This window comes from Lipotes vexillifer, unplaced genomic scaffold, assembly GCF_000442215.2.
Source record: "Lipotes vexillifer unplaced genomic scaffold, Lipotes_vexillifer_v1.1 scaffold99, whole genome shotgun sequence".
Taxonomy (NCBI): Eukaryota; Metazoa; Chordata; class Mammalia; order Artiodactyla; family Lipotidae; genus Lipotes; species Lipotes vexillifer.
The window spans coordinates 265,545-278,791 of record NW_006793908.1 but is presented as its reverse complement, the minus strand read 5'-3'; positions in this window follow the sequence as shown (position 1 = coordinate 278,791).

Sequence of the window (13,247 nt, the reverse complement as noted above, 5' to 3'; positions counted from 1 at the left end):
GTAGGGAAATATAAAATACTTTTTTCTTACTTTAAGAAATCTCCTTACAAGAGAAGCAACTATTTAAAGGAAATATTTTTAACAACAACGCTTTGAGGGGTTCACAGCACATGCAGAAACAAAATCAATGATAACAATGGCACAAGAGGACGAAGGGGGAAAAGGTGGAAATGAACTGTTCTAAGATTCTTATACTAAACCTGAAGTGGTATGATGTTCCATTAAAGACTGTGGTTAGCGCACATATGGTCACCTTATCTTTGATAAAGGAGGCAAGAGTATACAACGGAGAAAGGACAGCCTCTTCAATAAGTGATGCTGGGAAAACTGGACAGCTACATGTAAAAGAAGGAAATCAGAACACTCGCTAACACCATACACAAAAATAAACTCAAAATGGATTAGAGATCTAAATGTAAGGCCAGACACTATCAAACTCTTAGAGGAAAACATAGGCAGAACACTCTATGACATAAATCACAGCAAGATCCTTTTTGACCCACCTCCTAGAGAAATGGAAATAAAAACAAAAATAAACAAATGGGACCTAATGAAACTTCAAAGCTTTTGCACAGCAAAGGAAACCATAAACAAGACGAAGAGACAACCCTCAGAATGGGAGAAAATATTTGCAAATGAAGCAACTCACAAAGGATTAATCTCCAAAATTTATAAGCAGTTCATGCAAGCTCAATATCAAAAAAAAACGAACAACCCAATCCAAAAATGGGCAGAAGACCTAAATAGACATTTCTCCAAAGAAGATATACAGATTGCCAACAAACACATGAAAGAATGCTCAACATCATTAATCATTAGAGAAATGCACATCAAAACTACAATGAGGTATCACCTCACAGCAGTCAGAGTGGCCATCATCAAGAAGTCTACAAACAGTAAATGCTGGAGAGGGTGTGGAGAAAAGGGAACCCTCCCGCACTGTTGGTAGGAATGTAAATTGATACAACCACTATGGAGAACAGTATGGAGTGTCTTAAAAAACTAAGAATAGAACTACCATACGACCCAGCAATCCCACTGCTGGGCATATACCCAGAGAAAACCATAATTCAAAAAGAGTCATGTAGCACAATGTTCACTGCAGCACTATATACAATAGCCAGGACGTGGAAGCAACCTAAGTGTCCATCGACAGATGAATGGATAAAGATGTGGCACATATATACAATGGAATATTACTCAGCCCTAAAAAGAAATGAAATTGAGTTATTTGTAGTGAGGTGGATGGACCCAGAGTCTGTCATACAGAGTGAAGTAAGTCAGAAAGAGAAAGGCAAATATACGCTAACACATATATATGGGATCTAAAAAAAAAAGTTCTGAAGAACCTAGGGGCAGGACAGGAATAAAGACTCAGACGTAGAGAATGGACTGGAGGACATGGGGGGGGGGGAGGGTAAACTGGGACGAAGTGAGAGAGTGGCATGGACTTATATACACTACCAAATGTAAAATAGATAGCTAGTGGGAAGCAGCCGCATAGCACAGGGAGATCAGCTCGTTGCTTTGTGACCACCTAGAGGGGTGGGAGGGAGACGCAAGAGGGAGGAGATATGGGGATAGATGTATATGTATAGTGGATTCACTTTGTTAAAAGGCAGAAACTAACACACCATTGTAAAGCAATTATACTCCAATAAAGATGTTAAAAAAAAAAAAAAAAAGACTGTGGTTAAAGATGTATACTGTAAAACCTATAGGAACCTCTGAAAAAAAATAAAAAGAGGTACACTTAATTAAATCAATAAAGGAAAACCTCCCTGTGGCGCAGTAGTTAAGAATCCACCTGCCAAGGTAGGGGAGTCAGGTTTGAGCCCTGGTCGGGGAAGACCCCACATGCCACAGAGCAACTAAGCCCATTAGCCACAACTACTGAGCCTGAGCTCTAGAGCCCGCGATCCACAACAAACAGAAGCCACCCCGATGAGAAGCCCACACACAACGAAGACCAAACACAGCTAAAAATAAACAAATTAATTTTTTTTAAAAATTATTAAACCAATAAAGGAGATAAAATGGAATCATATCAACTGCAAATTGGCACAAGGTATCTTTTTAGGGTGTTAGAAATATTCTAAAACTAGACTGTGGTGATGGTTGCACAACTCTGTAAATTTACTATAAATCACTGAGCTGTATATCTAAAATGGGTAAATTTATGGTATTTAAATTATACCTCAATAAAGTTGCTAAAAAATTAAAAACACTTAATCCAAAAGAATACAGAAAGAAAAAACAAAACAAAAATCAGATGGGACCAATAAAAAACAAATAGCAACATGACAGATTTTAAAACACGTTAAAAAGTAGAGAGGTCTAAACAATTTTGACAAAGAAAAAGTTGAAGGATTACTCTACCTGATTTCAAGAATTATTATAAAGTTACAGAAATCATGACAGTCTGTTATGGTTATAAAGACAGCCATACAAATAAATGAAACAGAATAAAATCCAATCATAGATACATGTATTTATGGTCAATTGATTTTCAACTAAATTTCTCAAAGCAATTCAAGGAGGAAAAAAACCATCTCTTCACCAAATGGTACTGAAGCCACTGGATACTCCTATGCAAATAATCAATAAATAAACAAGCAAAAAAACAGATAAAAAACCTTGCTTCACACCACAAACAGTTTGACTCAAAATAATCAAAGACTTCAATGTAAAAGCTAAAATTATTAAACCTCTAGAGGAAAGCATAGGATAAAATCTAAGTGAACTGGGTTAGGCAAAGATTTTTAAAATAGGATATAAACCATAAAAGAAAAAAACTTATACATCGTTATTTCATCAAAATTAAACATCTTGGGGCTTCCCTGGTGGCGCAGTGGTTAAGAATCCGCCTGCCAATACAGGGGACATGGGTTCGAGCCCTGGTCTGGGAAGATCCCACATGCCGTGGAGCAACTAAGCTTGTGTGCCACAACTACTGAGCCTGTGCTCTAGAGCCCGCGAGCCACAACTACAGAAGCCTGCGTGCCTAGAGCCCGTGCGCCACAACAAGAGAAGCCACCGCAATGAGAAGCCCGCTCACGGCAACGAAGAGTAGCCCCCGCTCGCTGCAACTAGAGAAAGCCCACGTGCAGCAATGAAGACCCAACACAGCCAAAAATAAATGAATAAATTTATTAATTAAAAAAATTTTTAAGAAAATTAAACATTTTTGCTCTTCAAAGGACACTTAAGAAAACAAGAAAGCAAGGTACGTACTGGGAAAAAATATCTGCAAAACATATATCTGATAAAAGAAATGTATACAGAATATATGAGGAACTCTTACAACACAGTAAGAAGAAAGAACCTGATAAAAATAAAATGGGCAGAAGAGACAATAGCTACCACTACACACCCATTTGAATGTCTAAAATTTAAAAGACTGTATCAAGTTCATCAAACTGAATGAACTAGCAGCAGCATGGATGAATCTGAAATGTATCATGGTAAGTGAAAGAAGCCAGACACACAAAAACTACACACTATGTGATTTAATTTACATAAAATTCTAGAAAAGGCAAAATTACAGTAATTAAAAGCAAGTCAGTAGTTTCCAGGGGCTGGGGTAGAGGTCAGGGATTAACTGCAGAGAGGAACGAGAGATCTTTCTGGGGTGATAGAAATGTTTTACACCATAATGAGAGTAGTGGTTACAAGACTTTATATACCTATCTAAACTCACTGACTTGTACACTTAAAATTGGTTTTATTGTATTCAATTATATCTCAAAGCTGAAAAAAAACACCTTTGAACTCAGTATTTAGACCCAAGCATGGAGAAGACTATCCACTGGGAAAAATATTCAAACTTCTATAAACATCCTTTAAAATACTGATTTTGTTTTCTATTTTATAGTATAGACAATGTATGTGTACATCAGCATATGTATACACAGTTGACCCTTGAACAAGGCAGGGGTTAGGGGTGCTGACTCCCACGCAGTAGAAAATCCTCATATACTTTTACAGTCGGCCCTCTGTACCCATATATTCAACCAATTGTAGATCATATAGTACTGTGTTTCATGTTTATTGAAAAAAAATCTGTGTATAAGCAGACCCGCACAGTTCAAAGCCATGTTGTTCAAGGGTCAACTGTAATTTACAAATGAATATTCATTCATTGAGGCACATCCTCCATATTTTTCCACTGATAGGGATGAACCATTTAAAACATGTGGAGAGGGTTTCCCTGGTGGCACAGTGGCTAAGAATCCGCCTGCCAGTACAGGGGACACGGGTTTGAGCCCTGGTCCGGGAAGACCCCACACGTCGCGGAGCAGCGAAGCCCGTGCACCGCAACTACTGAGCCTGCGCTCTAGAGCCCACGAGCCACAACTACTGAAGCCCGCGTGCCTAGAGCCCGTGCTCCACAACAAGGGAAGCCACCGCAATGAGAAGCTCACGCACCACAACGAGGAGTAGCCCCCGCGCGCGGCGACGAAGACCCAATGCAACAAAAAATAAATAAATAAACTGATATTAAAAAAAAAACAAACATGTGGAGACCTCCAAATTGGTTGGGGTGGGAGAAGCGGAAACCAGATTGTTATAGCTACTGACAGGTGAGGGCAACAAGCACACTTCTCTTTCAAGACACTGGCTGAGGGCTTCCCTGGTGGCGCAGTGGTTGAGAGTCCGCCTGCCGACGCAGGGGACGCGGGCTCGTGCCCCGGTCCGGGAAGATCCCACATGCCGCGGAGCGGCTGGGCCCGTGAGCCACGGCCGCTGAGGCTGCGCGTCCGGAGCCTGTGCTCCGCAACGGGAGAGGCCACAACAGTGAGAGGCCCGCGTACCGCAAAAAAAAAAAAAGACACTGGGTGAAGAGAAAGGGTACAGCTACAGGCAGAGTGGAGAGTTGAGGGAAGGTGATTACATGTAGGATGGGTCATTTTAACATAGGTTTAAAGGAAGGAGTCAGAAGATAGATCATTAATAAAGTCGGGGGGCAGGGGGAAGAGAAGGAAACACTACGGATGAAATGCCTGGTCTGCAGAAGGAGATGGTTCTGGGGCCTCAGTAAAGAGTTGTGAGAGAGAAAGCTGTCTTTAATGAATTATTAAGCAAGGTCTTCAGTGCAAGGGGGAAGAGAAGGTAGGAGAGGAGTCTTTGGAACAAGCAGCATGGGCAATAATGTGCAGAACTGACTAGATGTGGACCCACATATAAATAAGCAGTTGTGAGAAAGCAGCTGAGGGTCTATCATCAAGCTCTTTTTACGGCAGTGGTACCCACCACACGCTCACATTCCTGATGTAACCCTGAGACTGTTGACAGGAGTCAGCTGCTTATTAGACTTGGCCACTGAGGGCAATGTCCCTCCACGCCTCCTCCAGCAACGGGAAGCGCCCAGGAAGCGGAGGTTGGTAGGGACTTAAGTAGAAACTGGTAAACTGATATCTGTCCCTCTAGGCCCCTTTGTAATTCATCCACCACCCACAGGACCTTGGGCCACGATGCCCACTTTGGCCTCAGATGCTAATTTTGGGCCCACTGGTCAATGCTAAGCTGGCCGCGGTGGTTGTGTAGGTGGGGACCACCAGGAAGCAGAGGAAGTGGGACTGGTGAATCAGGCAGGGGCCCTGCTTCAGCATGGCCTGACTCACCCCGGACCATGGTCGTGGGCACTCTGGGGCCGGTGGCGCCATCTCTGAGCAGCACCAGGGCTGTCAGGGGCATCATTAGTGGTTGCGAATGCTTGCCCAGCACTTCTCACAAGGTGGCCTTGGGGCTTGCCCACACGCCATCTGAGTAATTGCGTCCTCTTTACCTTCCTGCAGATCCAGATGAAACAGACTTCACCTCCTGACTTCACTTCAGCGTGCTGCCCTGAGTGCACAGTGAGTTGAGCCCTGGAGATGGTACTTCTTTTCAATCCTACTCATCCCTCTTCCCTCACTACCCCCCGCTGGAGGATTCAGGAGGCTTAGAGGTAGGGCCTCTGACCACCTTCTCTTTTCGTTTGTCAGCTGCAAACTGACTTCCCAGAGAAATCCAGACGGCCTCTACGGCCAGTGTGAACACCTGGTATGAGGGTTTCTCTCATTTCCCTGTATCTACCTCTAGTAACTCTGCTTCTTCACTCTGATGGAACAACCCTCCTTCACTTCTCAGTTGACGTAGCTCAGCTGGTGTCGGTTCCACCCCTAGCACCAGCCCGGCTCATCAGAACACCGCAATCTCCTGGCCACAGTGACTGGTTCAACAATGGACACATGACTCAAAAAAGAGCCCACAAGACTCAGTTCTGAGAGTTCTGTGGAACTCTTAGAAGAGAAAATCATTCCCTGCTGTGGTTACTGAGAGCACAGAATGTGGGCCACAAGTTACTGGCAGCTTTTTTTCTTTTTGAAGATGACCCTTATGTGCCAAGAACTGCCTTAAGTGTCTTTATGTATACTGTCTCATTTAATTCCCACATCAACCCCATTAGTTGTAAGTTCTATTATATGAGGCAGCATAGTTTGGAGATCAATAGTACTGACTCTGGAACCAGACTACCTGGATTTAACTTGTGGCTCCATCATTTATTAGTCGTGTAACGGGCAAGTTATTTAAACTTTCTGTGCCTCAGTTTCCTCACCTATAATATGGGGCTACTAAGAGCACCTACCTCATAGGTTGTGAAGATTAGTGAATTTATTTACATAGAGTACTTGGAAGAACACGAGGCAGAACAGCAAGTGCTCAACAAATTTTAGCTGTCACTGTCACCACCACCATCATCATCATGTCCCATTTAAAGACAAGGAAACTAAGGCACAGAGATGTTAAGAAACATGTCTATGGTTGTACAACTAGTAGGTGATGGCCTGGGGATTTGAATCAAGACTGCTTCTGGCTATAGAGACCATGGTTTTGGTTTGGTTTTGTTCTTTTGGCCATGCTGCGTGGCTTGTGGGATCTTAGTTCCCCAACCAGGGATCGAACCCATGCCCCCACGCAATGGAAGCCCGGAGTCCTTACCACTGGACCACCACAGAATTCCCGAGACTATGTTCTTAACCATGAAACAGTACTTCCTGTGCCCTAGGGCATCACCTTGGTCTGCAGAAAACAAAGAGATAACACACACAAAACAGAGCCGAGAGGTGGAGAGGGTAAAACAGAGTCCTGAGGACATTCTCAGGGCGCCTTGAACTAGTTTTCTTACTCTATACAGCTGCTATAACAAAAATGCCATAGACTAGGTAGCATATGAACAATAAACTTCTCACAGCTCTAGAGGCTGGCAAGTCCAATATCAAGGTGCTGGCAGACTCAGTATCTGATGACTGTCATCTCACTGTGTCCTCACATGGTGAAAGGAGTGAAAGAGCTTTCCGGAGTTTCTCTATAAGGGCACTAATCCCATTCCTGATGGCTCCACCCTCATGACCTAATCATCTCCCAAAGGCCCTCACCTCCTAATACCATCACCTTGGGAGGTTACAGGTGTTGTAACATACGAATTTTGTGGGGACACAAACATTCAGTCTATTGCACCAGAAAAGCCAGAAATCAAATCTCTCTTTGGAGTTTTTAATAATATTAACCAACAAAACTCCTCTACCTCAATCCAGTTTGAGCTGGGGTATCTGTCCCTTGCAGTTGAAATCCCTTGGCGACCTGACTGAAATAGCACCCTCGTATTCTGAGCCTGAATGGCCCCAGAAGAAGAGAAAACATCGCCATGAAAGAATTTACTCTAGGGTTACCAAATCAGAGCTGTCCATTTGTTTGGTCATTCATTCATTTCATTCAAGCACCCTCCACGGATGGCACTATGTTAGTTGCCAAAACATTCTGAGTGGACTGGGCATAAGGCATTTCAGCATCAAAATATCAATGGTGTTCCCATGAGTATATTAATTATAATTAGGTCCAGCTCTGGCCTCAAGTAGTCTCAATTCTCCTTCTATCTGTCAGAACAGAAGTCTCTGGAATCTTACAATCTATGCCAGATCTTTTCTGAGCTCTGCATACCCATTGCTATAGCTGGACTCTGGCCTGGCTTTAAATGCACAAGGTAATGGGGAATTTCTGCACAGACTAAATTATTCACCTCCATCGAACGACATAAGCAGCATTCAATCTCCATCTGTGGACACAGTCTTCCCAGATCAAAATATTCAACTGAGGTCCAAACAGGAAACGCAGATGCCAAACAGGTGACTTAGAAGGCAGGGGTCAAAGCCCTCCAACCAGCAAGGTGAGTCGTTTCCTTCTTTGCGTCAGATCTGCACACAGAGAACCCTTGAGGGCTGGGATTACTTTTGATTTTTACATCACAAGCGTCATAGAAAATATACAATGAAAAACCCAATGATTCCTCGGAGAGTTCATTGCTCTCCCGTCTCCTTTGATTCCCCTGCCTCCTCTCCACATCCTTTGAACTCCTAAAAGGACACTTTGAAGGCATGTCATAAAGCAGTTTTTCATTCATGCTCCGTTCTTTGATGATCTTGCTGTTTGTCTGAACTGCAGCGTCCACAGGATGTCGGCCGGGCAAGCTGAAAGCCAATACCGATGAGGAACGGCCAAGCGAGGATGAGCTTGAGTGGCGCTCGTCAATAAGAAGAAAGCGGAAGGGAGGATAGAGCCACGTCGGAGAGGCCTGAGCAGGATTTCTGGTCTCTCTTGCAGGTCCTACCCTTCAGAGCGGTCACTTGTGAGAGAGGCCAAGGACACCCGAGCCCAGCAACGGCTCGCTCCATCTGCTAAAGGTTTTGTTCCGATGCTTCCCTCCTGCTCTGGCCTCACACAGGAGAGCTCTCTGCTCACCCCAGACTGCACTAACCCAGCTCCCACTTGATGAAAAGGATGATGGGCTTTGACTTTCCCCAACCTCTTCATTATCTTCTAGTGCAAGTTTCATTCATTTCGAAGCTAGGAAGACACCATGAGGTGGGGAAAGGAGAGAGAGAGAAGGGTGCGGGGGTAGCCAGCCAGGTCTGCAGATACACACCTTCTTTCACCTTGCCGACTGACTCGATGGCTGAGAACTAAGACTCTTTATGTATGACTCTTAAGCCCTCAAAACAGCAGCCCTGGCTCCCCTGGCCTAGGGATGGGTAACTATGATGAGGGTGTCATGACGAGAGCCTTCCACGAACCTGAGGGTTCTCAGATACAAAGGGAAAAGAAAGGGGGGGGGGGGGCGGTGTAAAAACCTTCATCCAGCTGTAAACATTCAATACATTAGAACCCATCACTCTGGAGGCAAGCATGTGGTGTCAGAGGGGAGGGTGAAGACCCCACTCATTCTCAAGTGTTTAGTGAGTGCCTACCAAACAAACCCTGGCAGGACAAAAGTAAGCCAAACAGACAGATCTCTGCCCTCGTGGAGCTAATGATTTACTGAGATGCCAGACGTTCAACACTTCCACTCACTCATGTATGCATAATTATAAATTGGGACACGTGCCTTAAAGAAAAAGTATAGGGTGTTACGAGAGAATTTAACAGAGACACCATTTGGACACGGGGGCCAGGCTACATGGAGATCTGGGAGGGCCCAATCTAAAGGGGTGTCATTTAAGCTGAAGGGGAGAGGGAGCTGGGCAGGCACAGAGTAGGGAACAGTAACGTTATGCAGAGGGAACAGCATTTTATGCAAAGTGAGCAGCATATGAGAAAGCCTGGCCGAAGGGGAGACAGACTGGAGGGGTCCACAGTTAGCAAAAGACCTGCGAGGAGTAAAGATTCAACCAATGTGTACAAAGCCTCACAACATGCCAGACGCTCTACCCAGTACCAGGAACACAGCAGTGAACATAATTCACAAAATCCCCGTCCTCCTGGAGTTTGCTTCCCAGATGTTACCTCGTCGGAAACCAGACTCCAGCAGAGGGACCAGTAATTCAGGCTGCCTGGCCACGATGAAGCAATGCACAGGGTTACTTCATACACTCAAGGGTTTTCTCATCCAAAGGGCTCACAGCGTGGGCCACCAACTTCAAGTGAGCAGCTACTCTCATTTTTCCCTGCTTGGATGGACGCCAAACCAAGATCACCCGTGGGAATGCAGCAGGGGACAGGCCAACCCAATCAGACAAGGAGAGCACCCACTCCCCTGTGCTGGCAGTTCTGGCCCACTGTGGCCAGGGGTCTGGAATGATCTCCAGGCCTGCCATCAATCAGTTCTAAGTCCTGAAGACAGTTCTGGCACAGAGCTCAGTGGTTTGTGCGGCATGGGATTTTTGAGTCAAACAGAACTGGCTTCTTATCCCAGCTCTGCCACATGCCAACTGGACCCAGAGCTTTACCCTCTCTGAGCCTCTCTGAGTCTATAAAAGAGGGTTAAGGGTTACTAGGACCTTGACCACAGGGTAGTTGTGAGAATTAGGAGTTAGGGCATATAAAGCACTGAGCACCCTTCACAGGTCTCAGCATCAGCTACTGGGGCTATGACGATTGTGACAGATCCCACTTCCCCGCCTGGAGGTGCCTGGCTTAATGTAGTTTTCGTAAAGCCCCGAACTACAAGGCCAGCAACTAAGTGCACCACACAGCCCTCTCGCCTTTATTCACGCATTGCCCGGGGAAACCAAGGCAGAGTTCAGCATCTAGCCCGGCGTAACCCCAGGACTTCAAAGTCAGGAATGTTCATTTCTGAGAACAGTGAAGCAACCACAGGAAGCATGCAGAAGCAACAACTGGCCGAATTGGTCCCATGGGAATTTCTCGGACGTATCTTCCACTCAAAAGGACTTTGTGAATTTTCCATTGCAAATATTTAATATCGAACTGGGTTCTCTCTTCCGCCTTTGTCGGTGGAGTGCTCGAAATAATTTTAATATTAGCCGAAGCCAAGGAAAATTAGGAAGATAAATCTGCAACATTTACTCCCCCTTCTCCCCCTCTCTCCCTGCCCACAGCATATCCCACAGCCAAACTTCAGTGATTTGAAGTCTGCCGCAGCTCGGCAGCACAGCAGCTGAGAAGTTGCTTTTAAGACAGATGACATGGTTTAAACGCTGGCCCTGTTACTTATAAATTTTACGATTTTAGGCTAATAACTTATGCTCTTTAAGCCTCAGTTTCTTCCTCCATAAAACGGGGACGGGAAGAATCCTTATTGAGTTACTGAGCATGAAGGAAAAGTTCCACAGGTGAATGCTAGTTGCTATTGTTCCTATTACCTGTTCTGTTCCCACCATGATCTAGGTCATCCAGAGATGGCTCAGAGACAGCTGGGCTAGCAGACGCCAAACAGTCACGAGCCAACAAAGGAGAAAAACATCTTCGGCTGAAACGGGGTGAGGAGGCTTTGCGTCCTCCTTGGAAATTGACAGGCTACACAGAAGGGAAGATCTTTGTGAAATTTAGAGAATCCACCGGTGGCCAGGTCACAATGCACTGACTCGGAGGGAGCTGCCTTCCTGTTTCCTGTCATTTCCAGCCCCCAGACCAGAGTTGACACCAAATCCAAATCCTAGACCTTTAGAGTAAATTTAAGAACCTCTATAGGGTTTTCTTTTCTTTCGTCCCTTGCAATTCCCTTCCCGCAGTGAACCATACAGTCTGACCTCATGGAACTTATAGTCTAGGAAGGAAGATGACAGACCATAACGTCATCAATCAGGAAAAGTCCTCTGAAGGAAATAAACTTCCTTCCATGTAGGAGGTGGACAGTGACCAGGGACAGGATCTCAGGTGGGGTGGCCCGGGAAGGCCGCCCCGAGGAAGGGGATATGGGGCCCAACACTGCACCAGTGACCAAAGAAAAGGCTATCTAGCTAATTCTTTATTTTCAAGGCAATTAACAGGTCCTAGGAATAAGTGCTTGAGGACAAGTAAAAGGAGAATAGTAGCAGACTGAGGGTCTTTCCCATCTAACCCTCTCCTCGTGCCCCCACCACCCAAGCACGAAAAGGTTAGTGCAGGATGGACCCAGGAGAATCGAATTCACCTCCCACAGATGGCCCTGAATCATTAGCAGAAACACAGGTCTCTCTAACCTGTGCCAAAACCACCGCTAGATTAATGACGATCAGAACAGCAAAAATCACTTACTGCGTGGGATGCATGCCAGGCAGCAGGCCGGCACTGCCTCGCGTTCCCTCGTTTACTCCTCCCAACATGGGGACGATGATACTGTCATCCCCATCTGCATCTCACTCATGGGGAGACCCAAGCTCAGGGAGGCAAAGCGGCCCAGGGGAACACAGCTAACTGGAGGTGGGGCAGGGAGGCTGCCAAGTAGGTACTATGATCAGCTCCATTTCACAGTTGAAGAAATTAAGACATGGAGAGGTCAAGTGACCTGTCCAACGTGGTACAGCCCATAGCGGGTGGAAGGAGGACTTAAAGCCAGGCAGACGACGCCAGAGCCCAGGCACAGAAGAACCTGAAGTGTGTGTGGGGAACAGCAAGTCCTTCCGTTTCTCTGCAGCGGCAGGTGTACAAAGAGACACGAGGGGGCATCGACATTCATTCAATGAACATGAAAGATGTACAGAACAGCCCGGCCTGGTACCGCCTTTCCGGAGCTTCAGTCTAGTAAGAAAGCCAGAGACGGACAAGTTTGTGCACATCACCTGTGTATATTCATGACTGCTGGGACACGAGATGAGGGGTTTAGGGTGTGATGCGTGTAGACAAAGAGAGGCAACTACAGAAATCTGAGGCAGGTCCTTGTAAGGGTTAGCTGAGTGAAGAGTGAACGTGCCAAGTATCAGGACCCTGGAAGGAACGTGGCAAATTTGAGGAAATGATGTAGAGTGGAGAGACTTGGGTGCATGGGTGAGGTGAGGGAGGCAGGGAACAGGAAAGGAGTCTGGAGAGCTCGGCAGCAGAGAAGATGGAGAAAGTGATGGGAGGCCAGGTTGCAGGGAGCTCACAGGCCAGGCTGAGGAACCTCCCTCCACCAGTAAGTCTGGGGGAAGCAGACATTGCCACAAGCAGAGCTACACCTCCAAGGTCAGTCATCTGGAGACAGTAGTCAGGAGATTAGGGAGGAAGCAGGACTGGTGGTACGGAAACAACATAAACCAGGGGAAAGGTGGCAAGTACCTGGAGGAGACGGAGGCAGGAGAAGTAAAGAGGAGGGAAGGAATTCAAAGCGTCAGCAGAGAGAGGAGGGACAGGCCCGTAAGGATGCCTAGGCATCAAGGGGGAAAGCCGAGCCCTACCTGGGGACTGGGAGCGTGCGGCTGTTTAAAAACCAGCAGGAACGGGCTTCCCTGGTGGCGCAGTGGTTGAGAGTCCGCCTGCCGATGCAGGGGACGCGGGTTCGCGCCCCGGTC